General features: G+C 36.0%; 1 long non-coding RNA gene and 1 other non-coding gene across 2 annotated transcripts; both read left to right on the top strand.

Moving 5' to 3' along the window:
• Positions 1–2011: 2011 nt before the first annotated feature.
• LOC149546835 (uncharacterized) lies at positions 2012–11431 on the top strand. Its single transcript, XR_016353782.1, has 2 exons — positions 2012–2191; positions 8857–11431. It is a non-coding gene; the product is annotated as an uncharacterized LOC149546835 (long non-coding RNA).
• On the top strand, positions 4020–4099 carry LOC149546836 (small nucleolar RNA SNORD25). Its single transcript, XR_016354599.1, has one exon. It is a non-coding gene; the product is annotated as a small nucleolar RNA SNORD25 (small nucleolar RNA).
• Positions 11432–12879: the final 1448 nt, after the last annotated feature.

Raw genomic sequence — 12879 nt, 5'->3', positions numbered from 1 at the left:
TGGGCCCACCCCTTGGGTACATCACAAGGAAGTGACGACTTCCAAATGATGTCACTTGTATTTGTAGAAGTCATTATAAGGTGACGATCTTATAATAACTTGTATTATGAGATCAAACAAATTGAGTATATGGTGAGTGTCTTGCATCTCAACATTCTAGAAGGCCATTACTCAAAGAGTATTTGGTGAATATCATTGATATTCTAGGAGACCAATACTCTTGATATCATATGTGATATCAAACCTTATTTTGAGTATTTGGTGACTATCATTGATATTTTGGGAGGCCAATACTCTTGATATCATATGTCAAATCAAACCTTATTTTGAGTACTTGGTGAATATCATTGATATTCTGGGAGACCAATACTCATGATATTAAATGTGATATCAACCCTTATTGAGTATTTGGTGAATATCATATGTTGATATCCTGGGAGACCAATGCTCTTGATATAAAAATGATGGATATCTTCTAATCAAAGATATCCTTAATCTTGCTAACTTGATATTACTTTGAGGTAATACATGTGTTTGTCCTCCCTAGCTAAGAGTGAGTGTTGATGTTTGATAGCTTGTGTCGAATATATATATATATATATATATGATTAAATATATTATTATATTAATTATTTGATTAACGAATAGACATGTCCCATGAAGGGACATGTCTATTCATGGCTTATACTCAATATAAATGTAAGTGATTGTTGCATTTGGAAAACACATACCTAATAAGGTAGTGCTTAATACATTTGCAACTGATCTGTGAAAATTCAACACTTTGTTTATAAATATTTCAAACTCATTGAAAATAAGTGCGAGAACCACTCTTCATAGTTGGCATACTATGAAATACTTTGTTTATATGTTCTATTCTCAATATATGTAGCAATAAAGCAAGCAACAAACCTACAAATTACAAGAGTGACAAGCTTTGGCGAGGCAAGTGGGAAATGCAAAGTTAAGTTTCTTTCAAAAAATGTGCAATAGATGCCTGCAAAAGATAACTCTAAAGTAACTTGTTTATAGATGAGGTGAAGTTTTAACTCGCCTGTAGACGGGGTAAAGTTTTTTAAAGCTCGTAGTCAACCCATGCGAAGAAAACTAGGAGAGCCACTTTCTGTCATTTTAGTAAACATGCAACACACATATGTAGAAGATAGCTCAACATTAACTCGATACATACATCACCCACACAATGATGGATTCAATTTTTAAAAATATTTCTTATTAAAATCTTTAAAATCACTGGAAAAATACAAAAGAGCCAATTAAAAAAGCCATTCAATAATAATAGAAACTTAAACTTTAATAATTTAAATATTAGTAAATGCTATAATTAAGACCATGTATGCACATTTTCGAAAAAATAAAATTATAGACATAAGCTAGGGAAAAACATAAGTGTCCTCCCTATATAAGAGATGGATTAACAAGGGTCCGTTTGGTTCGTGGAAGATGACAGGAATTCACTTTTTCAAAATCTAGATTTGAAATTTCTTGTGTTTGTTTCAAAATTGGCAAAATGAGATTAGAATACTAGACTTCTAATTTTGTCTCAAAACCAGGTTTTCAGACTGTCTACTAACAAGCAGGAATTGAAAATCAAAACCTGGTTATGCTTTTTGAGGAGTATATAAATAATAGATTGGGCTACTTTTTGGAGCCTACCTACAACTCCAAGCTTACGCATAAAAATGTGTCTTCCCACTCATCTTCTAAGTGAAACAAATGATTCAAGTAAAATTCCAAAAATATGAATGAAGATTTGGAAAACCTTGATTTGGCTAAGTCGAGAATTGTAGAAATCTCAATTTCTAGAATTCCATGAACCAAATGGACAAGAAGTTGGCCACTATTAACACTTGCTTACATTGAAAAACAAAAATATAAGATTGTTATTTTCTTCCTTATCAACTGAAAATGACAATTTTCCTCCAAAAAAAATACGACTGGTTCCTATTTTATCTTCGTGAACTTTCTTTTAAAACTAAATATATACCGAAAATGCGTCTCCTCTAGGTTCTATACAAATGTTTTCCGTGAGAAGGTTTTAGGGTTTGGGTGTGCTGGGCTATTTATTTAGGGTTTTACAAGAGATTTTAATCAGAATAAGCTCTTTTGCATGCCCTAGGATTCGATGAATACATATATTTAACTGTGTCCGCAAAAGAATTCAAACGGCAGGGTAAATGTTTAGACCAGATTGCTTGCTGTTATTCTCTCCACTGCTTTTTTATGCCGGTATGTTTTAATAGGGGTCATAAAAATCTCGGCTTCTTTCAGTAGTCTTCACGCTAATTTCTGTGTGAGTGATTCGTTCCCTTGAAGCTATATCAACTCTTTCCATAACTCGTTATCCTGCTCGAAATCTTGATTTGCAGAGGGATACTTTGGAATGATACAATTTTCTTTATTATAAATTTCTTACATTTTTGGAACATGTTTTATAAGCTTGATTAAATATCCACGAGGATGTTAGAATGATAACATCCAATGATCTGGCGGTAGTAGATCGTTACCAATCTATGAACCACAGCCTAATCTAATTGCATCGAGAGAACTCACAGAACTAAAATGTTTGTTCACAACATGTAGAGCTAAATTCGTTGGTTGTGAATAAGTCAATGTTTTGTGTGGCCAGATCTTATTATGATTTTGCTACCGATTGCTGGCATAAGTACTTTTTTCCACCTTTAACTTTCCTTGTATTTAGAGGTTCTCCAAATATTTAATTTCAATTTCGGATAATTGAACTTACTTTATGTTTTGGTTGTAAGTTATAATACTCTGTTTTACAATATAAAAAAGTAAGGAAATAAGTTCTTCCACTGAATAATGGGGACAGTTGTAGTTACTATTAAAGTTAAAAATATTAGCATATTCAATATGGTAAGCCCTAGGGTGATAATATCTTCTTCTGCAAATATTAGACAGAACGTAGCAATGGCGTAAGCGTAATGAGTTAAGATGCGATTATAACGGTATTTCTTAGTTAATGCCTTGCAGAAGAACTACGCTGTAAGAAAATCCATCTTAAAAGTAGGCTACAATAAATGGCTTGGCTTTTTGATAATTAGTCATCTTCGTAGTTGTAATACCTTGATATTGAAATTTTCTAAATCCTCCTTTTGGGTAGGATCGTACAATTCTGCCATAGATTGTCCCAGTCAAAACGTCTATGGTTTGAGTGTGCGGGACATTCGTGTGTAGGGAAATTTAAAGGCGGGTTAATCGATTATTCCATTTTCCTGCAGAGGATGCCTGATATTGAAGGTTGAGAGATGTGATAAGTTTTTGGAAGAGGCGGTCAAGATTAGAAGTGTAAGGACTTAGCTTAGAATACTACAGGACTTGATGTCTTATGCAGAGTGGTTCTAGGGTTTTACTATGCATTATTTGATAATAATTTCCGCTTCTTTCACTGGTCTCCACGCCAATCTGTGTGTGGTTGACTCGTTCCCTTGAAGCTAGACTGACTTTTTCCATTCCTCGCTATCTTGCTGCAAGTCTTGATTTGCAGAAAGATTCTTTGGGATGATACATTGCTCTATTTAAGGATCGTGCAATTCTGTCGTAGATCGTCCCAGTCAAAACGTCTATGGTTTGAGTGTGCGGAACACAGCGTGTAGGGTAATTTAAAGGTGGTTTAATCGATTATTCCATTTTACTGCAGAGGATGCCTGATATTGAAGGTTGAGAGGTGCGATGAGTTTTTGGAAGAGGCAGTCAAAGATTAGAAGTGTAAGGGCTTAGCTTAGAATACTACACGACTTGATGTCTTATGCATAGTGGTTCTAGGGTTTTACCATGCATTATTTGAGAATAATTTCCGCTTCTTTCACTGGTCTTCACGCGAATCTGTGTGTGGTTGACTCGTTCCCTTGAAGCTAGACTGGCTTTTCCCATTCCTCGCTATCTTGCTGCAAGTCTTGATTTGCAGAAAGATTCTTTGGGATGATACATTGTTCTATTTAATGTTTTAACATTGTAGTAGTTTTTCGGATTGATCTATGGACAGCAATGATGACTTATTAATCTTCTCAATGAATGTGAATATGATCGCAGGAAAGAACATCTAAGGGACTGAGCTGTCCATGTTTTTGTTAATCTCCTTTCATATGTAATTAAGGTGACATTTTTTGTTCGAATTATTTATAATTTTACCCTTTTTGGTTAATAGTGGTTGGGATCATGCTAGAGAATTTTGGCTTTGATTGTCTGTTTCTGTTTCTCCTCGGCTTAGTAGTGTGTTGATGCAGCGAAAATCCGAGGATACCCCTACTGGAGGTAATTTGGACCCCTGCAAATAACCTCACAGTGGAAACACAACATAAGATACACAATCTGATATCAAATGCAACTCTTTATTCATAAAATAACTTTACAGCCCGGTTGTAAGGCCTTCCGGGTTGGGGCCAAATACAATGGCAATTACAATAATAGTTCTGCAAGATCCATCAAGATCCAACCCAAACACTAGTTAGTCCAGGTCCACACTCTAGTAGAAATCTCTAAGGAAGATTTAAACTTGTGCTCGCAAGCCCACCAATCAATCTCCTTGTTTCCCAAGCCTCAACTACTAGTCCTTCTCAAAATTCGCTCTTCTGCCGCTTCCTCTTCTCCAAGCTGGATGAATTATGAGTCTATGACTCACTCCCCATGAATGAATCACTCGCGATCCACTCCCATGTAATGATGCCTAAAAGACTTCACAAGACCCCCTACTTATACCTGACTAAGTCACAAGTCAGCCTAGCCCATTACAAATTAAATTAAACCCTTACATTAAATATATGCATAAGCCACAAGTTGGTTGCAACACTCATTAAATGCCTACAACCCAAATTAAATGCCAAAGGGTCAGTTCTCAGACAACTCAGCACAGGAAACCAAGACATGACCGAGTGTCAGCAATCACCAAGCATAACTGAGCTCCCTTCAATGACTGAGCTAACTCAGGCAACACTACTGCCAAGTTCCCATTGTAAACCGAGCCACAATATATGCCGAGTGCCCCAACCACGCCTTCATTAATGGAGTCACTCGGTTCCCCTTCATTAACCGAGTCACTCGGTTAACACAGCAAACCACAAATCACCCTGTAACGACTGAGTACCATCTCTTCACTGACTGAGCATGAACCAAAGCTTAACCGAGCACACTTGGTAAACACACAAATTACCTCCAAAGTAACTACCAAGCGCTCCTCCAAAGTAGTCACCGAGCAAACCCAAGATGCTCCTGCATCATGTGATTATGAGTTAGCGTCAATGAAATTGTAAGAAATAAATGCTGTTTACTGAGCAATTGTTTTACCACATTATTATGTGTTAGTTATTGTAATTGATATTGATTCTTGCAAGAGCTAATTGTTTTCCATTACTACCAATTTACTGCAACAAATTGCTCTCTGGAAATTTCACCAGAATTAGGGTTATAGTAATAGATAGAGAAACTGGCGCACTTTTTAAGGCTAAGCTTGCAGTGAGGGGGATGGCTATTCTGTTGAGAAAAATTAAGGATGAAAATTGAGTAGTATTATGCTGACATGTGGTGGTAAGGGAGGGAGTTTTTATACGGGGTGAAATGTTATTGGAGATATGAAACTAGAGGTTATAGAGGTGGTGCAGTTGAAGCAAGTGCACACAAGCAATGTGGGGTCTGGCATGAATTCCTGTAAGTTGAAGTAGGGTAGCTTCCTCGTTGCTCTCTTGCAGTGGAGATAAAACTATTGGAGTTTGGGAGATTGATTTTTTTATTTTCAATGTCTTCTCTTTGGGTTTGTTATTGATGATCTTGTAGTTGAGTGGAGTATCTAAAATTCTTAGTAAGATCAATTGTCTTCCTCCAATCACATGTCAAGTTTATCCTGCAATTTGGGCAGAAGAAAACCATGAAACTGTTTTGTGAAAGACATTCCTGCATCTTTTCGAGTTTCACTGAATGCTGTGGTCGTGTAAGTTATTGTGCTATGCTTAGCCGAAAGGCAAATAATAAGTATAACGATCTGATAGAGATGAAATTGGTGCCACTTCGATTTTCTGTTAGCTCAGAATGCTAAGTAGGTACTGTAGTTTTAATCTTTTAAAGATAATTCTGGATGTTACATCTGGTCTCATCCGAGCAATTGAAACAGTAGAAGCCTACTAGTCTCATCTTCATGTATGGGGACGGTTTACATAATTGTGGATAACTTCAATGAGGCAAATCAAAGAATCAGGAGGGCTGGGCTTAGCCACCATGCACTGTGTGCCTGTTCTTTTCCTTAAGGGTGTTCTGTTCTATTGTGTCCACTTCTGTCCAAATAGTTAGTCACCGTTATCTCTAAGGCAAATACCAAAATTCTAATCGGGAATAGTGTTTGAAAATTTAAGTGACTAGTCGGACATGAACAGATGGGGTAAAACAAACTACATTTGGGGGTAGGAATAGGCCCACACCAGCCAACTAACTAAGCCATCATAGCTTAGTTTGTGAATATAAGCACGGCAGATGCATTTTTGTCTATCTAGTTGCTGTAGCAGAAGATGAAAATGCTCTTGCAGACATTTGACATGATTGAAATAGTCATTAGGATCTTTATAGTTTATATAGATTTATTACTTTTATCAACAGTCGACAACTGGAAGGTATTTAAATTGTTTGATCTAAAGCCTCAATGACATGAACACGTGGGGCAGAATAAAATACATTTGGGGGTATGAATAGGCCCACATCAGCCACCTGACTAAGCCGTCATGACTTAGTTTATGATAGTTAAGCACAGCAGATGTATTTTTGTCTGTGTAGTTGCTGTAGTGGAAGGTGGAAATGCTCTTGCAGACATTTGACACAATTGAAATAGTCATTAGAATCTTAATAGTTTTTGTAGATATATCACTTTTCTCAAGAGTCTACAACTGGAAGGTATGTGAACTGTTTGATCAAAAGCCTCGATGAAATTTGGTTTCACTGAAATCCACAAGTGAAGGACATCAACATAATGTATTTATGTTATAGGTGGATGTCCAGATTCAGTAAGATTATTTAGCATCCAGCTGGCCTGTGTAAGAATAGGGGTTTGACATCCGTCACAACAATTTTGTCAGATCTTGTAGCTGCAATGGCCTGGTGCCATGGCACGGTGATTGTTGGACCTCCTCGATCACCTTACTTTCTATCTGCTCACTTATCCTTTCTTTCTCTTCGTTTGTTGTTGCCTTTTTATGCACTGTAGCATCATCCTTGGAATTAATACATTGTCTCAGAATAGAGTAGTCCATTGGGGAGACACTGCAATGAGCAAAAGTAATATATCAAAGAAAGTGTCTGCAGAGATAATGTATAACCATGTGATTGACTGATCAGGGATCTGTGATTGATAGCCATTCAATTTTCTCAACACACTCTGCATGAGCAGCTTGTGTCCCTCTGCCTTAAATTCCTATTGGAATCCATCACAGCAATGTTGTCAGATCTTGTAGTTACAACTGATTGGTAAACATGCGTGCAAAATGTGAAAGCACATACAAGTCAACTGAACTGCTTGACAGAATGTTTGGCAAGGTATGCAAATTACTGAACAGTGAAATAGATGTATTATTTACAAATGTCACTTCCTATAAACACTACAGCCAATACCAAAAACATCACAAATATCAAGAGAATCAACATGCTCCCTAATGCCAAAAATATTGAATTCTCTTCTAATTCTCTAATGCCAACATATTGAATTCTCTTCCGCATCGCAATCTACTAGGTTTCCTCTAACTTAACCAGTGATGGGATCAAGTGATGAGTATCTACTTCATGAAATAAATCTTATGCTGATCTTTATGGATCTTTTTGGCTCAAAATGCTAGAATTGTGAAGTTGCTAAATGCCAGAACTGTGAAGTTGTTAGAGACCTTATTTGAACATAATTGTTGAATATTTTATAATAAAAACTATAATCATTTACTCAAATGACTAGCTGCTTTTCTTAGTTTACCATTTCACCTAACATTTCAAACCTGATGCATGATAGTAGGTGTGGATTTTGTGATAGGTAGTGTAAATCCGTTGATTCAAAGACTAGTAAATACATCATTCTAATTATCAATTTTCATCTGAAGATGTCATGTCAAAGTGAGGATGCAATGAAGTGGATAAGGATTAGACTGTAATTCTTAAATAAAAGTACGCTTGTTATGTACCATTACAGAAATAAATATTAGTTACGTACCTGTATGGTGTGTAAGCCATACTTACATTGGCATGGCTTAGTAGGGGCTATGGCTTGTGTGTGCAGGACACTGTGTTTATTAATAAATAGGGTAAGATAAGTTTGCCATTACAAAAAATAAAGAATAGTTACGTAGTGTGCAAGTCATACTTACATTGGAATGGCTCAGTAGGGGCTATGGCTTGTGTGTGCAGGACACCCTGTTTTTATTAATAAACAGGGTAAGACCACTTTGAAGGAAGATTAGCAAATATGTTTTATTAGTTTACCATTACACCTAACATTTTAAACCTGATGCATGATAGTGGGTGTGGATGTTGTGATAGGTAGTGTAAATCCGTTGATTCAAAGACTAAGTAAATACATCATTCTAATTATCCATTTTCATCTGAAGACGTCATTTCAAAGTGAGGATGAAATGAAGTGGATAAGGATTAGACTGTAAGTCTTATGTAAAAGTATGCTTGTTACTTACCATTACAAAAAATAAAGATTAGTTATGTACCTGTATGGTGTGTAAGCCAGTACTTACATTGACATGGCTTAGTATGGGCTATGGCTTGTGTGTGCAGGATCCTGTGTTTATTAGTAAATAAGGTAAGATAAGTTTGCCATTACAAATAATAAAGAATGGATTGTGTGTGCAGGACACCCTGTTTTTATTAATAAACAGGGTAAAACAGGTTAAGACCATTTTGAAGGAAGATTAGCAAATATGTTTATTTCACTACAGATGATGTTAGGGGCAATGGCTTGTGTGTGCAGGACACACTGTTTTTATTAATAAATAGGGTAAGACCATTTTGAAGGAAGGTTAGCAAATTTGTTTATTTCACTACAGACGATGCCTGATATTGAAGATTGAGAAATGCAACTATTTTTTGGGAAGTATAAGTTGATACTTTAAGTTATATTTGTATAAATATTGTCAGGATGTTTGAGATAGGTTTCAGCTTCAAAGGAGTTAAAATGCAGATTATAGAATTTGGGGGTTTTCAAAAAATTCTAGGCTCAGCCAAATATCAGGTGGATTGAGAGGCAGAGATAGAGGCAGTGCTGATGGTAGTGAAGGAGGCGAGAGCATGAGGAGACCTAGTGCAGGACCCCGAGGCTGAGAGTGATCAATCCGACTCTGATGATGAGGATTGTGAGGATGACTACGAGGATATGAGGATGATCATGATGAACATGTCACCGAGGTTCAACTTTTTAAACAAGAAGAGATGATGCCTCCAAACTCTAGAGTCTTCCATGACCTATCTTAGGTGTAGTTGTAGGAGGACATAGGCTACTATGAGTCTTTATTTTGATACATGTTTTTAACTTTTATTTCAATGGACTGCATATTCTATGAATATTATTCGACGTGTCACTGGGACACACGTCTATTATTTTATCCAGTTTAAGTAATTTTTTTTAAAAATTTGCATTTATACTTACGATCTATGAAAAGTTGTGGATGTGTGCAAAGTAGCTTCCTTAAAAACATTTGAATTTCATGGATTTTTAATCACGCCGAGTCATTGCTGAGTCAGCGTCTGAGCCCAATTTCCGAGCCTGGTCGCCATGCTAATTTGTGTTTGATGTACTCGTTCTCCTGAAGCAATACTTGCTTTGTTCATTCCTTGTTATCTTGCTGCAAGTCTCAATCTGCAGAGGGCTTCTTTGAGATGTTACACTGTACTGTATAATTTTTCAGTATTAACAATTTTTGGTTTGATTGATTGATAACAAAAATGACATTCTTTTTTTCTCAATGAACGTGCAAATGATCACAGGAAGTGTATAAGGGGCTGAGTTGTACACGCTTTTGTTGATGTCTTTGCATGCATAATCTGGGTATGTCATTTGATGTTGGAAATACTTCCTTTTCCTGATTTGTAGTGGTTGGAATCATGTGACAGAAATTTGGCTTGAATGTCTATTGATCTTGGCATGTTGGATTGTTAACGATCATTGTTTGTTGGAATGTTTTGATTAATTCAAGTTGACATTTATCCTTGCAAAAATGCTAAATTTGTCATCCATTCCATGTTATCTCAACAGCAAGATCCTACATGGAATTCTGGAATTTCTCAAAAGTTAGAATTTGTGGGCTTTTTTGGGATAGGTTTGCACTTTTGTGGTCTGCTTAAATTTCTACAGAGAAAAAAATTACAAAGAAAATTGTGACGACTGTAATACAATCAGGTTATGTGGATTTCATGGTGGGAACTGTGGATTTTACAGCAGTTGAAAATTACAATATTATCAAAAGTGGAGGGTAGATGCCTTCTATTGAAGCTATATGAAAACTGTGAAACTCTAATTAAATAAATATACACAATAAAGATGCCTTCTGTTGAAGCCATATGATAATTGTAAAAATTCTTTAATAAAATAAATAGACACAATGAAGATGCCTTCTGTTGAAGCCATATGATAATTGTAAAAACTCTCTAATAAATTAAATAGACACATTATCAGGGGAATATTTTCAACCTAAACTAAAAATATTTTCATATATACATCCTCGATAACTGGTGAAGCAAATACAAAGTAGTTTCCATTCGAAGGTTATATTATACTTGGTTCCGACGCGTAATAAAGACCAAACGAAACATCATTGTTTTTCATATATACATCCTCGATAACTCATGTGAAGCAAATACAAAGTAGTTTCCATTCGAAGGTTATATTATACTTGGTTCTGACACGTAATAAAGACCAAACGAAACATCATTGTTTATATTTAGGCATGAGCTAAATATTGCAGGAAATGATAATTTATTATTGCTATGCAGTAAGCCATTTTCATCAAGATGAGGATAATACTACTGCAAAAGCCATTCTGATGAAGTCTGTAAATCTTCTAAGGAAGAACACGACCGTATTCCGTAGTGTTTCTTTATTGGTAGGGTTTGGGGATAGGCACAGTGTTTAGAGCTGTCTGGAGGAGGGTAGATGGACTGGTGGTTTAAACTGTAGGGAATGCCTGTATCAAAGATTGGGAATGTAATTTTTTCGAGGCAGAGGCAACAAAAGCAGAAATGCAAGTACTCAGGTTGGATTATGTATTACTTTATAAAAAGTGGTGCTTCTTGTACCTGTCTACTGTCTCTACACTAGTTTATATGTGTGTGGGGATGACTCTTCACCTTGAAGCAATACAAAATTTTCATTCTTCGCAATCTTGCTGCAAGTATTAATTTGCAGGGAGATTCCATGGGATGGTACAATGTACTGTATAATAAGCATTTAGGGTATTGATGGAAAACATTGATAATTTCATAATCTTCTCAATGAATGAGAATGTATCGCAGAATAGAACATCTACACTAGTTAATGTGTGTGGATGACTCTTTACCTTGAAGCTGTACAAAATTTCCATTCTTCACTATCTTGCTGCTAGTAATAATTTGCAGGAAGATTCCATGGGACGGTACAATGTAGTTTATAACATTAGTGTTTAGGGTGTTAATGGACAACAAAAATGGCTTCATAATTTTCTCAATGAGTGGAGTTGGATCGTAGAGAAGAACATCTAGGGGGTTGAGTTATTCAAGCAAATTTTATCCCTCGCATTGGTAATTTGCATGTAATCTGATGTTTGAAGTAGTATTCTTTATATTTGTTGTGGTTGGCATCGAGTTAATGAGAATATAATTGGAGGACATCTATACGAGGTTGAGTTGTACTTGCTTCAGTTAATCTCTTGCTTGCATAAGTTGAGTGTTTTGGTTTATTTAGTGATCTATGTGCCATTAGCTCATCTCGAGCTTTGTCCAAATTCCAATACCCAAGTCTCAAGATTTAGTGGAAGGTACTAAACATGCATTTTTCATCCACATCATTAACCATTAACCTTTGAGAGGAGTATCAAATTAATTAAGATAAATTTCTCAAACAAGTGTTCTGTACCATTAACCTTAACCCCCAAAACTAAAAAGGTCAAGGTTAAAGGCTCAAAACATGCATTTTTGAGATGGTTATTAACCTTTTTGTTTAGTTGATAAAGGTTAAGAATTGAAAGGTGAATCATCTCCAAGGTGTGTGTGATGCAAAATTGCATTGCAGACATTTAAGGATGGAATTGGTGGTTTAAAGATCAGAAGCCATGATAAATTCAACATTACTCTAATGGGAGAAAAGTGCATTGCCAAAGTTTTCAAAGAATGCAAGGAGTAACTCATACTAAATCTTAGTCCGTGGGCCATAGATTGGCAACCCATTTCTTCAAAGAATTGGATGATATGCGAGCACAAAGAATGGTGATTTTTGTTTAAAGACTTCAAAGGCCGCCTGTGAAGATCCACAACTTGTGAGCATTGAAATCGTTCAAATAAAATCTCCTAGGTAAACACATCAAGTGTTTGATCTAATAACATCGGGATTATGTGACAATCAATCAACAAACTGCCAACTGAGAATGCCAACCAAGTTGATCAAGGTGGAAGAAGTTGAGATTCCAAACCAATGATCTCATAAGTAGAGCTGATTTTGCTAAGGACAATGTGTATTTTGAAGTGAATTTTGCGAATGTGGAAGATAAAGACTTTAGGCACCAAATGGATATTGAGCCTTACAATTTAAAGTCACCCATAAGACAATATAGTCATGTAACAATTAGAGTCGGACATTGCCATGTAGAGCATGTCGATTGTCAACAAACTGTATGACAAGATGTCATT

The sequence above is a fragment of the Cupressus sempervirens genome, chromosome 7 (genome assembly GCF_028749045.1).
Source record: "Cupressus sempervirens isolate cs-2001-9-10 chromosome 7, ASM2874904v1, whole genome shotgun sequence".
Classification (NCBI taxonomy): Eukaryota; Viridiplantae; Streptophyta; class Pinopsida; order Cupressales; family Cupressaceae; genus Cupressus; species Cupressus sempervirens.
The sequence above is the reverse complement of the archived record's forward strand: the minus strand, read 5'-3'. Positions and strand labels throughout refer to the sequence as shown.